The following is an 18085-nucleotide window of genomic DNA, read 5'->3' on the forward strand; positions in this document are numbered from 1 at the left end:
TAATATGAGTCTCTTCCTAATTTTTGCCATGTGCTTTGTGTTTTAGCTGACATGAATATTGCTACCTTAGTTTATATTTTCCTATATGTCTTTATACTTATTTATATTTTTTCTTTATTTTCATGTGTTTTAGATATTTACTAAAAGTAGAGCATAGATTTCATTTTTTAACCTGGTGAGAACCTTTGTCTTTTAAGGATATTTTAACTCATTTATATTTATTGCTAAAATTAATCTAATTGGCTTTACTTCATTGATCTTGTTTAAAGCTTTCTGTTTTAAATTATTTTTTGTTTCCATTGTGTTTTGGACTTTTTGCTCTGTGGGTTAACATTTATCTTAGTTTAATTTGGTTTTGATTTTTTGAATTTGTGGGAATATTCACAGTTATTTACTAGTCAGCTTGTTTTCTAAGATGTCCCTGTCATTCCTATATTAAGTTACAAAGGGCATGGCACTTAGATTCTCATTAATATTTATTCAGTGACAGAAGCTGTCCTCTTGCTGCTTTGAGTCTTTGATAGGCTATTACCCTACCTTGAATGCTCCTAGTCATGTGGTGACCTCAAGTGGGTGTCAGCTCCATTCCCTTTCTATTAATAAGGTGCTTGTATGTGGGGCTTTCCCATTTTTTTCCCAATATACTTGAGGACTATTTAGGGGAGTAGGATCTTAGATAACACTTAGATAACACTTAGACTTGTCTTAGAAACAGTGTAGGAAGAAGCCTGTAGCGGTTGGTAGGGGTAATATCTTTAAGAAAACAGTGATGTTGAAGCTATTTTTAGAGATGGAAGTCTTGTCTTTCTCATATTTCGTTTTTTAGCAGATAATTATGTGGCTGGACTACCAAGATGTAGGGAGTGAGGTGAAGCTGAGAACGGCCTCTCCAGGATTGTGGGTCATGGTGAAGTTCTTGGCAAGAGTCTCATCTTAGTGTGGTATGTGGAAAGCACATGGGCTGAGGAGGCAGGAAAGCCTTTTTCCAGCTTTGGTTCTCTGTTTTTTTGTGTGACCCTGGCAAACCACTCAACTTTCCTGGGCCTCAGGCTAGGTCTGTTAAATGAAGACGATGACTCGCTGGGATCCTTTCTAACTTTAAAACTCCATGACTGACCAGGGCACCAAGTATAGCAAAGAAGTTTCTGTTTGACAGCATTTTTATTTTTAATTTCATTAAGCAAAGAAGTCATCTTAATTTCATCTTGCAAAGTCAAGAGGAATAAATCACTTATCTTACTACTTTGAGTAGGAGAGTTAGAAGAAGGGATCCTATGTGACTTGTGTATTTATGCTCTGACCTAATATTAGGTAAGTGACACATGTTGTGGTGGGGAGTCCCAATTATAACACCTGGAAGTAGTTTGGTAATAGAATGACTCAGAGGAATGTTAAATCACTATTTTTCCCTGAGAAAGATATTTATCTAGACTCCCAGAAAGTTACTACTTTTTACATTGCGATGTGTGCTTCGGATTGAGAATGCTGGGAGGTAGGCCCACTGTGTGATAATACTCAGACATCAGGCTAAAGGTCACACTGAAGGTCTGTCATTGCTGGGCTCCTGAGTGGTAAAAAGGCTGCTACTGCTGAATTTATGTTTCATGAGATCAGCAATAGGATGCTGCCCGAGCTGGCTTTTTGTCATAAGCTGAACTGGGCATGGTCACAAGCAGGGTGGGCAGATAGAATTTTGAAATAATGAACATGTCACAGCTGTGAAAGAGTGAGGAAACCGTGCTGACTGAATACAATCTATACCGCAGTCAAAGGGTGACTCTTTTTGAAGAAAGGCTTTGTTCTGGCTCAATTCTGGAGGATGAGCCACTGACAAAGGCTTCATCCAGAGCAGCATGGAAAAGATCATGCAGCAGACATTGGTTGCTTCTCTTCTCTGTGGTCATCACTGTGAGGAATTTATTTCCCTCTCTACCAAGAGCCTCTAGGGAAAAAAAGAGAATTGTTTCATTTCAGAAATTTTGTTTTTTGTTCTAGTAAATAAAGACATGTCATGAATAAATTCAAGTAAAATTCAAAATAAACTAGAAGCTTGGATAAAAAATGCAGGTGATAGGCTTTTATAAAGGGCCATTGTATGGTAGACCCACCTAGGGATGCAGAGATCAACATTCAGTAGCCTCTGTCCTTAAGAACTAAACTTGAGTAGGTAGACAAATAAATGGCTAATACTTTTTTTTTTCTTGGTAGAGGAAGACCTTTATTACTGATAGTAACAACTTGAATTCTAGACTCTTCTGTGGGACACTGGATTCCTCTTCAGCTTGTACATAGAGGGGTACTGTATGTCTTTATCATGTAAAAGGTTATTCACCTTCTGTTTGGTGATTTGAATAAAGAGTTGCAAAACGCAGCTCTGCACGAGGAAGTTGATGTCATGGCCAAGGGCTTGTGAGGTTAAATTGCTAAGGGTATGTTTCATTTAAGTTTTTATAGAGCATTTGCTCTCTGAAAGGCTCTCTGCTAGATGTTGAGACTACAAGGTAAGATAGAATCCCTGTTCTCAAGACATTTATAGTCCAGAGGGAGATGAATAAATGGATAACTAGAGCACAGGGTACGCTGAAGCATTTAGAGGGAATAAATCATCAGAATGCACAGGAGAGAATGATGTAGGGAACTTTGAATGTGTTCTAATAGAACTAAACAGTCTCAAAGAACCTATTTCCTCAATGGTTGCAGTGATCTGTGCTTAAATTTGTTTTTTTCCAAGAGCTATACATTTCTGATGGTAAGGATAATAATAACAGCCAAAAATTGTACAGTGTTTTACTCTGTGTCAGGCACCATGCTGGTATTTTATGTATAACAAGTTAAGTGATCCTTACAGTCGTCCTTTAAGGTAAGTATTTACATTAGTCTAGAAACTGAGGCATAGAGCATTCGAGTAACTTGACCAATGACAATTAGTATATAGTAGATCTAGGACTTTTTACCAAAGTTCGAAGTTCTGTGCAAAGTTAAGATGTTTAAAATTAAGAGCATCAACTACTGGAGGAACCATCATATGTTTTTGTAGGTATAGCAGCTTAATATTAATGAGTCATAGCTGAGCATCCAGGAGAAGAATAAACATTGTTGATACATGTGCTTTTCATTTTCTACAAATAAAGCTGTATATTATTATAATTATTATTGGAAGTACCCTGTACCAGCTACAAATTATAAGTAGAATATTTTATTTGAAATTAGAGGAAGATACCTTTTGATCAAATACTCTATCCCATTAATTTACAGGAAAGGGCTTTCTTGAGTTTTGAATATATCTAAAGAGATTGCACAGCCTCCCACAATCATGGAATCCCACAGCTCTTTGAGGTGGGGATTTCCTATTCAGCCCAGTGTCTCCTGGACAAGGAAGAGGTTACTTTCTCTATCACTCATCCGTTGAGATGTGGATCTTTTTTTACAACCCTGGAGGCCTTTAATTTATAAACTGGATTTGTAAATTGAAGGAGCCCAGGCTGGTTGGGTCTGTGGCACATGTGGCTTACCTCCATGCCTGAACCACAGGAGGCCTGCTATTTGCTGCACTGAGGGAGTTAATAAGAGCTCTTGTGACCTGGTTTGCCCACAGTTTATAGGCTCAAATCTAGATGATCTGAAGGAAAAAAGAATGGGATGAAGAAGTCTAAGTTATGGTCATAAACTAGAGGGAAAGGTAGAATTTTGAAGCCAGCATCAGTATAACACAGACAAGAATTAGAAGTTAGGAAGAGCCTTGGAGGAGAGATTTTTAATTAGAGCAACACTCAGGACATTTGAGATTGTTATGGTGATTTTAAATAGGCAGCCCTTGGCTTTAAATAGAATCAAGGACTTGACTCTTTGTCTGTGGTTTATTAAATGTAAACACATAGCAAATTTAAGGGGAAAAGGTAGTCTTTTTATGTAGAGGTTCTGATTTATGGCTTCCTGGACTTTGAAAGACTCCTTGCCCCTTTATTAAATACATTGAGTTGTTCTAAAACTTAATAAAATATATTTTTCTTGCACAAGCAGGTATTTTTAATATAGCAATTAGGAATGTCACTAGGAAGATTATTGAAAGCAGTATGTAACAAAGTTCGAATGGTCTTACTAAAGAAAATGGGATTTTAGACATCATTTGAATACATTAACTAAAAATAAAAGTAAACTTTTCATGTACTACTGAAATCAACCATGGGATTGAAGAAACTTACGAAGATATTTTGTCTAAATGTATTTTCTATTTTGCTTTTCAAAAACTGAATTTTATTTACAGATGGAATACATAACCTTGTTTAAAAAGCTCCCTTTGACCACCACCCTCCAATCCTCTCAGAGGTCATCATTTTGCCATTTATTCTTCCAAACTGTTTTTTTTAATATTTATATGCATATATTTATATGCATTGAACAGATGCATTGAAACAGATGGTTATGTTTTGCATAAATATTTAAAAAATAATCCACAGAATGTATTGTTTGCATGTTCATTTGAAATATGGCCTTCCATTGTATGTTTTGTTTTTAATTCTTCAATAATGTTACTAATAGCAGCTGACTTTTATTGACTTGTTACTATGCGCTGGATAAGATATTTAGCCTTTTTCATATAATTTAGTTTAATAATCTTCAATAAGCTTTAGAGGTAAGTCGGGATAGTTGGTTTTATATGAATAAATTTTCACCTTCATTATACCTCACATTTACATTAAATTACTAATGCCAATAGTTTATCATTCTTTTCTTTTTTTAATGTTCACTTATTTTGGAGAGAATGAACGGAGGAGATACAGAGAGAGGGGGGAATAGAGGATTCGAAGCGGGCTCTGCACTAACGGCAGAGAGCCCAATGTGGGGCTCGAACTCACAACTGTGAGATGGTGACCTGAGCCAAAGTTGGACGCTCAACCAACTGGTGCCCCAGTAGTTTATCATTCTTTAATAAGACTTCAAAAATACACATTTAGAATGATTTTTAAAAGTTGCTAAGAGTATAACTTATAGTTCTGTGAGTTGTGTTATTCTTATTCAGTCAGCCAAGTCCTTGGAACAGCTGTCTCTGCTAGGCCACAAGGCTGGGAATGTGAGGGTGACTCCTCACCTTTTAGGAATGAAGAGGTAGTGTGTGTCATATTTGACTCATTCTAAATGAAGAACAGACAACCCCAGACGTTTCCTCAGTAGTTAAGGATTTTAAAACCTATGCCTGTGACAGTGTCCTTATTTTGGGGAACAGTTACAGGATACAAGACCCAGGTGGAAGGAGGTTTGTTTTTGAAAGATGCTTTTCACTTTTGCCCTTCATCATTCTGGTATGAGGAAATCGAGGCTGCGGCAGCGGGAGCTCTGAGAATTTTTATGGGAACTGGTAACGGGAGTGATAGTGAGTGGCTTGAGAGGGGGAAAAGGGTGGTGCTTATTATGTATACCCTGATTTTGGAATTTGGAGGAAGATCTTTTCAAAATTTCATGACAAAATAAAGAGTTTTTAATGAGTGGGATAGCTTTTTGGAAGAGTTTAAATCTCCGCTCTGCTGCTTAACTAGCTGGATGACCTCAAAAAAGCCACTTTATGCTGTTTCAATCATGTTAATAGTATCCACTTTATAAAGTTGTGGGGTTGAAATTACATAAAACATTTTATACATTGGGAAGTGCTGTACAAATGTGCAAATATTAGGTGATATTCTTACTGTTTTTATGATCATAACTCTTGTCAAGGCTTGTCTATGTTTTGCCTCTTTTGTTATTGCCTCTGTATTGAAGACTTAACCTGCTTGTTGCTTCTATCCTTTATTACTTGAAAGAGAGTACTCTATTAGGGCTCTGTGATTTTTCACGCAGTAAAAGAGACCTTCTTGCTGAGTCATTTAACAAATGTTGAAGGCCTAGTATGTATCAGTCAGCATTTCTTCAGGCCCAGCATAAGAACTGAAAAGATCATGGACAGTATCTCTCAGGAAAGGAGACACGCCGAAGGTCCCAATAATTATCATGTCATTGTCATTATACATTAGTGTTCACAGACATTTTTGATCTCTTTGTCTTCAAGATAAAAGTAAACACATGTAAGTTAACATCTCTCTACCTAAAAAGTATTTGTACTAAATTCTGTCGTAGCAGGGACATTGTTTGAAAAAAAAAAAAAAAAAAAACATCGAATTATCTTGCTGTGGTGTCTTTTTGGTTATAATACTTAAATTATTTTGAGATTCCCAAATAACATTCAATGAGGATATGAGGTTTTTATGTTTATCAGAACTAGACATGAGTAAACAATGGTTAAGCGCTACAAGTAAGCTCTCCTTTCCAGACAGGGAGATAGTTGCACTGAGGTTCCATTTAGTGCACTTCAGGGTCCTCAGTTAATGGGGAAGTGATCTTTACTTAAAAGCCCGCTCAGAAGTCTGGTTTCTTATTCAGAATTTGTTTATTATTTTTTGCTCCCTCTCATTCCCCAAATGTTTCAACCAACATAAATGTTACAGCAACTCCAAATCCGTGGAAAGGACAAGCAGCTTTAGCTTGTTGCACAGGTGTGGGACTGCCTCTCTGTGAGCCAGAAATTAGACATCAGATGTTTAAGGGAACTTGGAAGTCTGCAGTTTAAATCTCATTTGCCATCTGACTGATGTTGCCGTTTATTGTCCAAAACCACTACTGGCATAGGCTGTTTCTTGAAGAAGATGTATACTTTGGAGGAGGCACTTTGCTGGGGGGAAAAAATCCTCTGGTTTTATTGTTCCTCTTCTGGATAGTTCTAAAAAGCTATAACCCTTTTGACTTTTGTTGGTGGTTTGCTTTGTCATCTCCGTGTTTACTTCCATTTATTTCTTAACCTACTGTTTGTGGCAAACCATCTCTGTCCTGAAGTTATACCAATGAAAAAAGTTAAATCTTACTCCAAAGTGACCTATGAAATTCCATTCCATATTTTAAGCTTAGCCCATTGGAAATATCACTTTTTTCTTTATTTAGTTTGCTGCCCCACCCCAGTACCTTATAGTCTGAGGGCCATGGGTGGGTTTGTTTGTTTGTTTTTAATTAATCTTTTAAACTCACCTGTTTATAGAAACTGAGCATTTCCTCTTTTCTGAAAGGCAGTTGTGGTAAGAGCTGCTTATTTTCTTGAGATCCCAACCCAGAGGTCTCTAGAGGAATTTAGGATCTGCACAGTCACATTTGCTTTTTCAAATTAGAAGCAAGAAATACTTTAATTTGCCTTGACTCTAAACTGTTTTTTTAGATAGAGTTCACAATTAATTGAATTCTCTGAGCTTCTGGTTTATAATACTGAAGAACTTTTACATAGAGTAGATAAAGGATGGAGTAGGAATTTCTGATTCAGTTGCGCATTATTTATTGTGGAAAGAATGTTTTCCCTACAGACCAACTAGGAACAAGATGTTTAAACATAAGCCAGGGTGGAGACTTATTTGTTTGGTCAGCTTCAGAGGAGCCACGTTTCCCTACTTACGATGCGTCTGCCAACTATTCTGTCCCCGGACTCCCGCCTGATTCTTCATGTTTCTTTGGAACTTTTAGTTAGGACTCTGTTGGATAAGGCAGTGATACAGTGCACACGTGGCATTTAGAAAGGCTAACGGCAGTTTTCTGGAACAGCATACTTTTATCATGTCATGAATTTTTGCTGGTGTGTGTGTATGTGCACGCACACGTGTTTATATAAAATGGCTTCTTTCCTTTTTCCCAGTCCCCCTCTGCTGTTGGTTTGTGTATTCACATAGCTGGCGGCTCCAGGACTCCATTTATCACAGGCAGTGGGAGGGGGTACAGAGATATGAAAGGGTTACTGTTCACATTTCCTGTGTAATTCCCTCTGATCTTACTGAGCTGTAGTTTCTTTCTTGATGTTAAACATTCCCAGGCTCCTATAACCTTCTAGCCTGCTTGCTCTGGCCAAGTTTGTCCCAGGTGATCATGTAGGCGAACCTCCTGTTTTTAAAGCTTAGAAATCTCTCCTTCCTTCGTGAGATGGGCTAAATGCTCATTCCTTTGCAATCCCAGAAGAAATCCCTGTGATTTAACGCAAGAACAGAGCATACCATATTAGTTTGAAAAATCAAATTCAGCAGCCAAGTTTATTGTCAGATTAACTGTGTAGATTTTAAAATCTGATTCCTGATGTAGTATATTTCTAGTTAAATGAAAGCCCATGATCTATTAAAGATTGCATTTTTCCTTCTAAAAACACACTTGAAAAATGGGTTCTGGTTCTAAAAGAGTAAATTTGACTGTTACCATGTTACTTTTAGCTTGCCCAATTGCTAGATCATTTTAAATTGTCTCCGATATAAAGATGCTTAGCTGAAACTGTACCATTTCTGTCTCAATTCAATTCAGAAGGTTGTAGGGAGGGTTGCTGGTACTTGTTATTTTCTACTTTTTCTCTGGTTTTAACAGTATATAGCAGCTCATTTTTATTCCACAATTTTTAAAATATACATTTTTGTGGTTGGCAAAAGTTTTTCTATTTTTGCCTTTTCCCTTTAGAAGAAAATGCCATGCTCCTGTGAAGCATAAGAATATGTCAGCAGCTGCTAAGAAATTGATAGGGGCAGGGTGTACCTGGGCCAGCACTGCCCTCATGGTAGGTAAGGAACATTTCTTTAGACACAGCTTTGGGTAAGTTTGCTTGTATTGCTTATAGCATATCTCTCTGTCTTCATTCAACAGCCTGGGAATCTTGGGGCTTGGGGACAGATACAAATGAAACAGTGTCTCTTTGAAGGAGTTTCTGGGATAATTAAAGCTTGCTGTTGTTTAGGTCAAAGTAAACTATTTGCGTTGCTTAAAACAGATAAAGTATTTTTTAAGCACCTTAACTATGTGTGATATGGTTTGACATGGAGGTAGGTAGATGAAATTTTAGATTGATTCTGTTTGGATCTGCCTTAAAGAGCCAACACAAATGTTTGATATGTTTCATTCACCTTTAGTTCCCCAGTGTCTGAAACAGAGCTCACCATGCAGTAGGCTTGCAGTAATGGTTTGTCGAATGAGAGAAATAGATTGCCAAATTACTTTTGTATATTCTTAAATGTTTTATATATGCATGATCACATACATGTCTAAAAATGTTTCATTTACCCTTTCCATTAGTCTCTAATGATAGAGCCTGTTCGGAGTCCTTTGTTATTAAGCAGTTAATTCCCTCAAAGCATTTTGTGCCCAAGGCCATAAAAAGTGTACATCTTCTCGTCTAGCCATGACATTCCTATGTCATAGAAAAAAATGAGATTTAGTCATAAGTTACTTAAATTATAGATAGTTTATGAACATTTCCTAAAACCAGTAAGCCCATTCACTATTCTCATAATGGAAAACCGCTTATATTTTCTCCTAAAGAATATCTATTCCTAAGACCATCACAAAGCACTGAACAGTAATATTAATCATCAACAGATACTAATAGAATGTTAATAGAAACAGCATCGTGGCTGTATTGTGGGTTCTCTAAAGATGTGCACAGCCTTGGTCCTCCTACCTAAAGTCTTTCAGACTTTTCAATGAATAGAACACATACAGTAGTCAAGTTAAACAGCAATTTAAGGTACATTAAATGTAGTTATGTGCTAAGTGAGAGTCTTGAACAAGAAGCATGCAGCTTAGTGGAAGGAGAAATCATTTTGACTTGAATTAGAGAGTGGTGAGAAGTTTCACTGAAGAAGCTTGAGTTGGGTATTAGAGAAATGATTGGATTTTAGATATAAAAGAAGTGAGGCTAGGGACGCCTGGGTGGCTCAGTCGGTTAAGTGACCGACTTTGGCACAGGTCATGATCTCATGGTTGGTGGGTTCGAGCCCTGTGTCAGGCTTAGTGCTCACAGCTCAGAGCCTGGAGCCTGCTTCAGATTCTGTGTCTCCCTTTCTCTCTGCCCCTTCCCCGCTCATGCTATCTCTCTCTCTCTCTCTCAAAAATAAATAAACATTAAAAAAGTGAGGCTACTTTACATTTGTAAATATCCGTGATAGCTACCACACTTCTTGTCCCAACTGCAGTGAAGAAACAACAACCAAAGTGCTTAAGTATTATGATGGAGACTTTTCTCCATTGACAGTTTATTAACTCATTTTTTTAGTGAAGTGAAATTTCAGAATAGCTTCCACTGAGGACATACAACTCTGTTAGTTACCATAAGGATCCTTGTCGGTAGGAAGTCCTCCCAAATTATAATTTCGGTGGTTAGACAGCATACATATTGGAAAGTTATCATTCATGATTATACTTTGGTAATAAAGGCTCCATCCAGTCTCAATGGAAAGTTTAACAGAGTTCATTGCTGAATTATATCATGATTTGAAGTCTAACATATAAGGAGATAGATCCAAATTCACTGTTTTTTGTTGCACAGACATAGTTGGCTATAGTAACTCATAAAAATCTAACTTCACCACAATTTTTCATTAACCTCTTGAAGATTCTTCTATGATAATGCAGTTACTGTAGTAATATCACAAATGAATCCAATTTTTTGGTTTTGTAAAGCAAATTAAAGTATGCATAGAATTTACATTGAGACCCTTTGATTAGATTTACTTGTTACTAACTATTAAAAGCAAACACTTTAGTGCATTTAATTTTACAGCCAAACTTCTATCTCTAGTTTTATTCTTTTATTGCATAAACAGTCAAAGGAAAAACAACACAACAAAGAAATGAACCTAGTTTCTCTAACATAGTAAAGATAGAATCTTAAGACAGTCTGCTGACTTTACTTTTTAGTCTTTTGGCCATTAGCATATTTATATGGTTCTGTACATATTTCTGCATATCTCGTTTGTTGCTGCCAGTGTGATAAAGAAGGGAATGATGAAGGGAAACTATAACCAGTGCTTATTTCCTACACTATATTTTTGCCTCAATCTAGTGTCTTTCAAGATATCACTAGGTGATCCGTGATTAAAGAGTTTGGTGGTTAGCTAATGTTATGAAAGGTGAGAGCATCTCAGTGCATATTGATATTTTATTTAACCCACTGTTTCCCAGATGTACTTGACTTTGGAAATGCCCACTGCTTGCCTGACCGCTTGCTTGTCTTTCTTTCCTCCCTCCTCCTTTCCTTTTAGCTTCCTTCATTTCTTTTCTTTCCTTTTTTAAGGATACTTATTAAAAATCTCCTATAGGACAAGTTTCAGGATCATCACTATAAAGTTTATACACACACTGTTTAGGTCTGGTGCTTACGCCCATTTTTTCTCTTAATCTCCACCTTTTCTAAAGCATACGATGGGAGATAGAAGGAAAAAGAATAATTTTCAAGTCTTGCTAGCTATACTGATGTCATGTGTAGTGGGTAAGAGGCTGACACTCTTTTTGAAAACAAGATTTGAGATTTGTGTGAGGATTTCAAGAGTTCTTACTGTCTGCATCTTAGGTAGCTCTGAACAAACAGAATTTGCCCAAGTACAATAGAAGTCTTTGGGGAGAGGAGTAGGGTGGATTCAAGGTAAAATGGGGCTTTCACTTTTTACTATAAGTATTTATGTTTTGTTTGAATTTTTCCATTAATGTAAATTTCTCTTGTAATCTTAAAAACAAAGACTGAATTAAAAGATCTTACTAGTTGAGAAGAACTCTATAAAAGGATTACTTATTGCAAGCTTTTGTAAGGACTAGCCTCTTTGTTGTGTTCAAACTCACTTTGTTTAAAAACATACCAGAAATTGTAAGCCATTTTTTTTTCAGAAACAAGATTATATGAAGTAAGGTAAATTTGATAGATAAAATTAATATACCTTGTCCTTGCCACCACTGTATCTTGTACATATTTCAATTGTTGCTGTAACTCACTGTGCCATTATTCTCTACTTATGTGTTAAGTGAGGGACTGTGCTTAATTGTTTCAGCGCCTAACTATGCACCATGCCTAGTATTTAGTAAGCATTTGACAAATGTTGATACGGGTGTGTGTTGGGGAAGACTTAATTTCACAGTTATTTCTGGGAGAATGCATTAGTGATTATCACTTTCAAATCTTAAGAGGACTATATTCCTTTGAAAACATTTTTAAAGTTTATTCTAGTTTTGTATTTATATCTGTCCTCTGTCAGAAAGAATTTAAGATAGTATTTATTCATTAGGACACATAATATAAAATAAAGTTTTAAATAAATAAATAAAATAACAAAGTTGGAGGGCTTTGTTACTGCCCATGTGGAAAATTCAATATCAAGTGACAATGACCAAGACAGTATGTCGTTGGCATAATGATAAACATGCAGATTAATAAAGTGGAATTGAGAGATACTTATATTTTTGGTCCATCAATTGTTTTTTACAAAGGTGCTATTCTCTATTCATTTGCAATTGTTTATAATAGCTTTATTCATAATAGAAATGAGAAACAATCCAAATGTCCATCAACTAGTAAATGGATAAACAAAACACAATATGTCCATACATTAGAAAACTCTTCGGCAATTAAAAAAAAATTAAAATGGTTATATGTACTATAATATGGATGAACCTCAAAAATACTATGCTAAGTGAAAGATGCCAAATTCCACTCGTATGAAATGTCCGTAATAGAGCTGATCAGAGGAGTTTGGGGGGTTGCGGCAGGGACTGACTTCACATAGACTTAAGGGGATATTGAGAAGTGAAGGAAACGCTTTGAAACTAGATTGTAGTGATGATCGCACACATCTGTAATTTGACTAAAACATCATTGAACTGTACACTTTCAACAGGTGAATTTCGTGATATGGCAATTGTACCTCAGTATTGTAAAAATAAGAAAGGTGATAAAATGGGACCAATTTATCTCATAAGATCCCCTATATTTCCTTGAGGTGGATCACAAATTTTGCTCTAAATTTTCTAAAGAGACCATTCTAAGATGAGATGTGTTTACTAGTGTTCACAAGATCAAAATTTGTCAGCATTTTAGGAGAAACTACTAATTGTAATTCAAAGAAAACTATATGCTTTCATTCATAGAGTAGCATATTCAACTCTGACCTCAACAACATCCTTGTAGTGAATAACTGAATACTCTCTTTTCTATAATTGTTTCTTAAACCTCCCTTCAGTGTAGTCTAGTGGCTTAACATCAAAGGCGCTTTACTAAGTACAATAATGCTGGGTGAATAGGATGGAGAGCGATAAAAGGACAAAGCCAAGAATGCTGCTCTTTGGTGGTATGTCTTAATCCAGACATGCAGTTTTAGAATAATGAATGGGTGAACTAAATAGATATGTAGCAGCCCTGCAGAAGCTTTTTGTAAAAAACGGAGTAACAGTTAAGTTTAGCATTTTACTCTCAGGCAAGTACCTGGAGTGTAATTATTCTCAGGTATAGGTTAGATATGGGGCCATTTACTTTAATAGCTGGATTGGGAGTATGATTGGCATCCTCTTAGGAATGTTGGGGACCCTGAGGAGGAAAAGTATCAGATTAGACTGTCCAGCATGTATGAATAGAGGTAGTCTGAAGAAATATGTGCTGATGGGTTATGATTCTCCCTTAGAAGTAATTTTGGCTGTTCTCCAGTACTTAGACCAAGGGATCATTCATGTTCTGAAGACAGTATAACATGGCCATAGGTATTAAACTTGGAATAGTGTGGTTTTCATTATAAATTTTCAAAAGTGATACATGTGTGTTATAAAAACATTCTAGCAATTCAATTCAAATATCAAGTATAGAATATGTAGAATAAAAAATTGAAGTCTTTCTTTTCTCTATACCCTTCTTTTTTTAATAAAATATTTTTTAAGGTTTATTCATCTTTCAGAAAGAGAGAGACAGAGAATGAGGGGTTAAGGGGCAGAGAGAGAGGAAGACACAGAATCCAAAGCAAGCTCCAGGCTCTGAGCTGTCAGCACAGAACCTGATGTGGGGCTCGAACCCACGAACCATGAGATCATGACCTGAGCCGAAGTTGGACGCTTAACCGACTGAACCACCCAGGTGCCCCTTCTCTATACCCTTCTTAAATAATATTCTTATTAATGTATATTTAAATTATTTCCAGTTTTAGCTTTTACAGTGCTGTGGTAAACATGCTGGCACAGGGCACTCCAACATTTAAATAAATATTTGAATGCACACACACACACACACACACACACATACATACACACAATTGCGTGTACACATATTTATGTATATGTGTATATGTTCATATATATGTATATATTATCACTTTAGTAACAGCTATCACCTGTTCTATACCTCATATTTTATTTTAATACACCAGTATTTTTTACTTTATATTTTAAAATAATTTCTTTATACTACTACAAATGTTCAATTTTATATTTGTAATTCTGGTCTTGTTCCAGTCATGTGAAAGTATCTGAACAATCATTTGTTAAATTAACTAAAAGACAACTTGAGCCTGAGTCTTTTGGCTTTATTATGTAAGTACAATAGTTTATTTAGTAAGAAGAAAATGTTAATTGCAGTAGCTTAGTTGAAGTTTCTTATGTTTGGAAAACACTTTTTTTCATTATTTTTTATTTTAGTGTTTATTTAGAGAGAGAGAGAGAGAGAGTGTGTGTGTGTGTGTGTGTAGGCATGTGAGTGGGGGTAGGGCAGAGACAGAGAGTCCTAAGCAGGTTCTGTACTGTCAGTGCAGAGATACAGGGCTTGATCTCACAAACCTGTGGGATCATGACCTGAGTGGAAATCAAGCTTAACCAACTTGGCCACCCAGGTGCCCTGAAAAGTGTTTGTTTTATAATATCCTGAGAATGTTAGCCTTTTTATCTTTAAGAAATAATTTTACCTTATAATTAACTTTGCAAATTACTTCTGAATAATATCTTGATTTAGGCTTTTGCTTCCAGTTGGGTTGTAGAAGGTGGTGGCAGGACATTGTGACCTCTGTAACAACTTAAATAAATTGCAAAAATCATTGTTGCAATGATCTGTTATTACATAATAAATTGCCCCAACACTTAGTGGTTTAAAACAACAATTGTTTTATATAGCTATGATTCTGTGGATTGGCAATTAAGGCAGATCTCAGCTGGGTGATTTTTCTGTTCTTTGTTGCATTGAATGACATCACTGGATAGTATTTAGCTGGTGGATGAATTGCTTTGCAGGATCCATGATATTTTTACAGATATATATGGTGCCTGGGCGGAGGTGGAATTCTGGACTTGCTTGACCTTTCTAGCATGGTAGTCTTAAAGCAGCCAGACTTCTAATATTTTGGCTGGGGGCTTGTACAGAGAATTTTCCAAGAGACAGGAAGTAGGAAGACCAGTATCTTAAGGCCTAAAACTGGACACTGGCACCACATCTCTTCTATATTCTGTTGATCAAAGCAATCCCAGTGTCCTCTCAGTTTCAGTGAGAGGGTTTATAGTCATCACCTCTCAATGGAAGAAGTATCAGAGAATTTGTGACCATTTTAAATTTATCACCATCTACCCTCTACCCACAAATTATTTACATTCCTTCTACTTTGAAAATATATTCAATCCTTTCCAAAAATGCAAAATTGTTACCCTACTGTGGCTGTAGCCTCAAGCTTAAGGTCCAGGATATTGTCATTTAAATCAGGTCCCAGATGTAGCTCCTTAGATGTAGTTCTTTGCAAGAGACAAGTTATTTACTCAACAAATAACGGAGAGGCAGACATAGAGTAACTGTGGTAAGCATTCCATTCAAAAATGGGGAAACAGGAGGCATGTAACCTTCACTGGTCCATAGTAATTTTGAAATTCTGATGTTGACAGTTTCTTTAGTAGAGCCATTCTTAATCCTTGAAAATGATTATCCATGACTTCCGGCCTTACCTATAAATTCTGTCATTTTTATTTTTCTGTAAGAAATGGTTCATGTTTATAATTGGTGGTCTTTCCAGCCTTGCTTCCTGTTTGTAGAAGCGTGAGAGTCTAAAAGTGTATTTTCATTTTGTACTCTCTCTCCTGCTTTCAATCCAATTTCACATAATTCTTTTAAAATCATTATAAGGCATTGATGTGTCAAATTATAATCCACACCTTTGGAAGCCACACCCACATTTGTTTTTAAGATAGGCTTTTTTTCTACTTGAGACTGAGAGTCCATGTGTTACAAAACAATACCCATAAAATTCTTAGAAGCTTTTCTATTTGAAAGAGCCCAAAAGGCATACTTCCAAGATTCCTAGAGGCCTTTTATCTAGAAAAGATAGTCTAAGAAGCACATTCTTAAGAGTTTTAGAACTGAATTAGATACAACTTTAAATTATTTTCTACTTCTACAGTATTTTTAGAGTCATACTGTAATTGTTATCCTGAAACCATGCTTTACTGGTAGCAAACCCTAGACTTCATATTTACTCTGAAGCTATTTCTTTTCAGTCTGGAGGGAATGGGGATGATTATTCTTTTGAAAGGGCAAGACCTGGCTCCTTTACCTTTCCTCTAAATTCTGCTTGAAAATGAAACAATTCTTTTGTTAGCTCATCTTTGTCTATGTATACGTTAGTACACACAGCTAAAAGAGACTAATACTTTGAATCTTCTGCCTAGAAATCTCCTTACCCAAATCTACCACTTTATTGGGTATATTTTCTCTTTTCTATGTTATGCAAGTAAGTGTTGCATACCACTATGTAAGAGGGGTTGTAATTTCCTTCTGTTAACGTGTTCACTAATGTACTTCAAGCTTTTATTAACAGTCTTCTTGCCACATGTTTTAAGATTTTTATTAAGGGACCCCACTTCCCTGTACCAGAATCTGTTATGGTTCTCTGTTTCCATACCAAATTATCTAAAAATTTATAATCTTAAAACAATAACCATTTTGTTGTACCTCATATTTGTGGGTAATGAACAGGGAAGGCTCAGCTGGTGGTTATTCTTCACTGTGTAGCATCAGCTGAGGTTAGTTGGTGCGCATTCAGCTGTAATGTGGGCTGGTTTGGAGGGTCCAAGACAGCTTTATGGTATTTTGACAAGGATCACTCAAAAGTTAGTTTTAGCTAGATCTTTGAACCAGAGTGCCTGCACTTGGATTCTCCAGTATGACAGTCTTACCATAGTTAGACTATGATGACAATAGCACAAAAGACGGGAAGGAAGAAACAGATATATCCTGCTGTAAAATTCTTATACATGACGTGGTACGGCATTATTATAAGTTAAATTGTGACATGTTAGGGGCACCTGGGTGGCTCAGTCGGTTGAGTGTCCAACTTCAGCTCAGGTTATGATTTCACAGTTCATGAGTTCGAGCTCTACATCGAGCTCTGTGCTAATAGCTCAGAGCCTGCTTAGGATTCTGTGTCTCCTCCTCTCTCTCTACACCTTCCCCACTTGTGTGCTCACTCTCTCTCTCTCTCTCTCTCTCTCTCTCAAAAATAAATAAACATTTTTTAAAAATTGTGATATGTTAAAGGTCTATATTTTAAACACCAGAGCAACCATTATAATTCTAAAAGAAACAGGTATATCCAATAAGCCAGGAGTGGAGATAAAATGAAATAGTAATGATAAATGAAATGAAATAGTAATTCCAAACAAGGCAATAAAAAATGGGAAAAGGAAAAACAGAACAGTTTGGGACAAACAGAAAATAAGATGATTAATTCAAATTCAACCATATAACATAATTACATTAAGTGTAAATGATCTGAATACTGTACAGGCAGAGATCATCAGGCTAGATAAAAAAGCAAGACCTGCTAACTGCATACTTTCTACAAGAAACCGTCTTCAAATATGAACTCACAGATTAAAAGAATTGAAAACGATATACCATGACAACACTAATATTAAGAAAACTGGACTTCCTGTATTAATATCCAACAAAATAGGCTTCAAATCAAGGAATATTACTAGTGATACTGAGAGATATTTTCTGCTGATAGAACAAACTCATCAAAAGGATATCATAATTCTAAATGTCTTTGAGCCCAATAATGGAGCTTCAAAATATTTGAAGCAAAAACTAACAAAAAAGAAAGGGTAAGTAGACGTGACTACAGTTATAGATAGTTTTGAACACTTCTCAGCAATTGATATAGGCAGAATATCAATTAAAATATACAAATCTGCAACAACACTTAATGAATTGGACTTCATTGACATTTATAGAATACTGCACTCAATAATAGAATGCACATTCTTT

The 18085-nt window shown here is 36.1% G+C and overlaps 1 protein-coding gene across 6 annotated transcripts in view; it reads left to right on the plus strand.

The window, feature by feature from the left end:
- The window catches only part of ZNF438 (zinc finger protein 438), a 172767-nt gene that overhangs the window by 53154 nt on the left and 101528 nt on the right, over window positions 1-18085 (plus strand). For 3 of the 6 annotated variants that reach the window (XM_040451049.1, XM_040451052.1, XM_040451051.1), the window contains one exon: window positions 8503-8603. The exons of the other annotated variants lie outside the window; for them this stretch is intronic. The gene's annotated coding sequence lies outside the window, so the exon portion shown is untranslated. The remainder of the gene's footprint in view (window positions 1-8502; window positions 8604-18085) is intronic. 6 annotated transcript variants of the gene reach the window in all.

Source organism: Herpailurus yagouaroundi, unplaced genomic scaffold (genome assembly GCF_014898765.1).
Source record: "Herpailurus yagouaroundi ecotype Mexico unplaced genomic scaffold, PumYag 203, whole genome shotgun sequence".
Classification (NCBI taxonomy): domain Eukaryota; kingdom Metazoa; phylum Chordata; class Mammalia; order Carnivora; family Felidae; genus Herpailurus; species Herpailurus yagouaroundi.